Here is a 4,172-nt window from a genome sequence, read left to right as displayed (position 1 = left end):
GGTGATGTAATTTTTGGAGTTGTAAGAAAACCATGTGTGGTTTTTGCACAAGCAGTGCGTAAAGAAAATGGTGAAGCGATTTTTGTAAGCCTGTGTAATCTTTATTTACAGCAGTAAACTTATGTAAATTTTTAAATTACAGCAGTAAAGTTTTTGTTACAGCAAGGGATTTACAGCAGTAAACCCAGTTCAGTAAATTCTTAGAAATGTTTTTTTATGGTGGTGAATTACTCTATCTCTCAGTGAATTTTTTTTGAGTCTCTCTGTGCATAAAAGATCCTGGAGTCAAAGAACAGAGCATTGTCTCTGTGTTTGATTTGAATGTTTGGTTTTTGGTCTTTTCCCCATCAAAAATACCCAACATCCACTTTATATTATATGTTATATTCCAATTTCTTTCGATTAAACAGCGACAAACACAGAGAGTTTCCCGCACTGTAAAGATGTTAGATTCCAAATTAATTGAAGTTTGCGCAATCATATGATACATTCACATTCCGAATCATTTGATGCCATGACTACTTGAGCTTTTATTGTACACGAGTAAATGCTGTTACTGTAAGGTCTAAAAACTTAAATTGGGTTATAATCCTATTTACACAGCACATAATAGAATACAAATGTGTATGCCCACTGATTTTTCCTAAGATGAACCGTTCTCATACTCAAAATCTCCACGTGTCTCAACGCCTCCAACCCCATGTATGGCCAATTTGGAGTAAGTGACCAAGTATCTATATACACATATAGATTGATTGATTACATACCAGGTATGTACTTATCTTCTGTCATTGTGTCAATCACAGTTTTCCTTGATGCCCATGTCCTCCTCTCAATAATTAAATACACAATGGAATTCCTTTACAGTCAGTCCACAGAAATCAGGCTTCAATACCTTTCTGTCGAATTGTGAGACCTGCGATACCAAAGCGCAAGTCTCTGATTTTTGGAATCATCATGTCGCGTGGAAGTGGAGGTTTTGTCTATTCCACAGAAGACGATTGGAAGAAGAGTTCTTTCAATTTGGAATCCTCCTCCCAACGCCACCTCTCTCTCCAGATGCCTGCAGTAACTTTCGAAAATATTCACACTCACCTGCAACCTGAAGCCCATCAGAAAAAGAAACTCCGTCTCCAATCTATTCATTTCGTCTTTGCTCACCCCTCCCACTCTCGCGTAATGCGAATTCCTGTAATTCCTGCTCACAAAACCATAGTTGATATTACAATCTTGAGACTAATAATGGGATATATATAAACGTGAATTAGAGTGTCGTAGATTGCAATTAGCGTAAAGTGAATTATCTTACAGGTCTTCGAGGAATTTGGAGGCGACCATGACGGCGGTAATGAGCAGCCGGTGAACGTTGACAGAAGTAATCCGGAATTGAGGATGAAATTGAATGAGGCGGTCGATGTAAGCATAGGCTACTACCAACACAGAAGAGCTGCAGTTAACATACTTCAAAATCCTCTCCAGATACCGCTCTATTGACATGTCTGGCACCTGCACACTGTCGAACACGCGGTATTTGGGAGGCAAATAGGTGGGGCTGTAAGAGGCTGCAAGCCTTTCGTTTCTGGCGAGAGTCCGCTCCACCAGAGATGACAACACCGATATGACCGTGGGGATTGGGGAGAGTGATCGGTCTGCATCTTCACATTTACATGGGAAGAAAAAGAGATCTGACCTCATTCTTCCTCCAGAAGAAACGCTCTCTGTCATTGCGCTTCACCCCTGCTGATTTTTTTTTTTGAAAAAAAACTTTGTGTCGTGATTACAATAGAGGTGATAGGATCATTTCGCAGATTGCAGCGAGAAATTCTCAAGTGGGAATCATTTCATAGGGGAAAAGAAAAATGAGCGAAGGAAAATGCAGAAAAGGAGGAGAGGAAGTCGGGTGTCTCGCTTCTCTTTATTTCTTTCGTAGCCAGCAGCCATACAGCGTGGCTGCCAGTGGAAATCGTACCATGCGTGCACACTGAGTAATCCTTAAGATTCGTAATTCCGAAATAAAATATCTTTCGGGTGGCCACCGAAATAAATTATTAGAGAGGAATGCAGCGAAGACGGCCAACTATGGAAAATGAAATATAATAATGTAAATGATTGGGATTGCCAAGCTGGAAACTTTAACCCGCAAACTTTACACAACTAAATTTGCTCCGAAACTGCCGCCTCAAGCGTCACACCGAGGAGCCCAACAGAGTACCTGGCACTGGCAGTGGCAAGATTCGCTTCTTATGTTAGGAACGAAACCTCACGAGGTTGGCTGAAAGCATTGGATTGACAGTTGAGCTAGCTTGCACACATGTGCAAACAGGCCAATATCTATTACAGTTGACTAATGCCAACATTGTCGTTAATCTAAAGAAAGTAGCCATTCAAATCCCTCAAGCTGACTTCGCCCACAGAAATCAGATAGTGCCACATCACCTAACCTGCCATGTGACACTTATGTGGTTATCTCATCATGTGCCATGTCATACTACGTGTAGTTGTCGCCCATGTAGTTATCTCATCATATGCCATGTCATACTACAGGCAGTTGTCGACCCACTCATACTAGGTCATGAATTAATCCCTCTCTATTACTCACATGACCCAAACTATAACATTATATATGTATTAATTGAATCCTCGTCGTTAAAACATCTTTACTATTAAAAAGTCACATGTTACCTTACTATACCTAACTCTATCAACCGAAACTAATAAATAACAATAAATACTATCAAAAACCTCTTTAAATGATGTCACGAACTCTACTTAAACCTTCCAAAAATTCAAGTGAAATTTGTGTACGTATGAAACTTATCACCAAAAGAGATTTATTTCACTACATAAATCCAATTGTCTTCCCATTATTTTTATGTTTGAAGAAAAATACGATGATCACGTCTCTACTTGCGATTGGTAGACAATCCTCAATTCAATTCACTTGACTCATTTATTCCATTAACAAATGAGTTAACAATTCATAATATTTCTTGACACCGAAACAAATTTATTTGACTACAGAAATCCCATTGTTTTCATGTTTGAAGAGAAACACAATAATCACGTCTCTACTTACGATTGATAGACAACCCTCAATTTAATTCTGTCGACTCATTTATTCCATTAACAAATGAGTGGACAATTCATAATATTTCTTCACGTTCTCGAGAAAGAATATTTCCATGGTTACCAATAACCAAAAAAGTGACTATGCCTATTGGTATTGCCCTGTACTTTTACACAGATTTACGTAAGTAAAAGCCGAAGGCTAAGGTTGAAGGTTGAAGCTCAAGGAGTAGAGAATTGAATTTGTGATGTTTTTAACTTTTGATGGTTGACATAAACTTCATTACATAATAAGAGTTAAAATATTTGAGATAAATAAATTTAAATTTTATTTAAAAATAATTAATTTTATTTAATAATATTAAATTTTTGTATAAATTTTAAATTTTTTTAGTTAAAAAACTAATAACAAATTAAATAAAAATAAAATATATTATAATAATGAAAATTGTAAATTATAGATTTTATTTTTAATTATTAAAATTAAAATATTATTATTAAATAATATAAAAAATTGCAAAATAATTATTTAAAAACCTAAATTATATTTATTTTTATAAATAAAATAAATACAAATTATATATATATATATATATATTATTTTTTTATTTGAATTAAATAACTTTATTCTATATATATTTTAAATTTTCTCATCTATTATTAATTTTATTTCCTCTTACCTACCACTGTGTAATTGCTTATTTAAAGTCATTGCCTTTTGAATTTCCTCTTCAGATTTCACCTTCCGCAATATGCTATAAGTGAAGTAGGCCGATACCTTTAAATTTGAAAACTCTTACATAGTATACTTTTTTCCTCTCAGAAATCTTTTTCTTTACAACTACCATGCTTAAATCTTCATTTTTATAAATAAATCTACGATTTCTAATGAACGAGTATCAGAACTTGAACTATTTAAAGCACTTTATAGTATCTTAAATCAAAGACACCCAAACTCCCAATGTACATCAATATTTCAATTTATGATGATATTGGAATCCAAGAATCATATCATTAACACATTTCGATGTGAGAAGTCATAAACAGATTGTATGTGGCTTGATCTCTCACCATGGCATTAAAAAGAATTTAATATTGATAATATT

General features: G+C 34.9%; 1 pseudogene; it reads right to left on the bottom strand.

Annotated features, from left to right (window-relative positions):
- Positions 1-816: 816 nt before the first annotated feature.
- LOC149231477 (cyclin-U2-1 pseudogene) lies at positions 817-1,725 on the bottom strand (annotated as a pseudogene).
- Positions 1,726-4,172: the final 2,447 nt, after the last annotated feature.

This window comes from Pinus tabuliformis, chromosome J (assembly GCF_031772625.1).
Source record: "Pinus tabuliformis cultivar Carrire ecotype Pingquan chromosome J, CPIR1, whole genome shotgun sequence".
In the NCBI taxonomy this organism is placed as follows: Eukaryota; Viridiplantae; Streptophyta; class Pinopsida; order Pinales; family Pinaceae; genus Pinus; species Pinus tabuliformis.
Note: the sequence above shows the minus strand (reverse complement) of the source record. Positions and strands in the feature narration are given on the sequence as shown.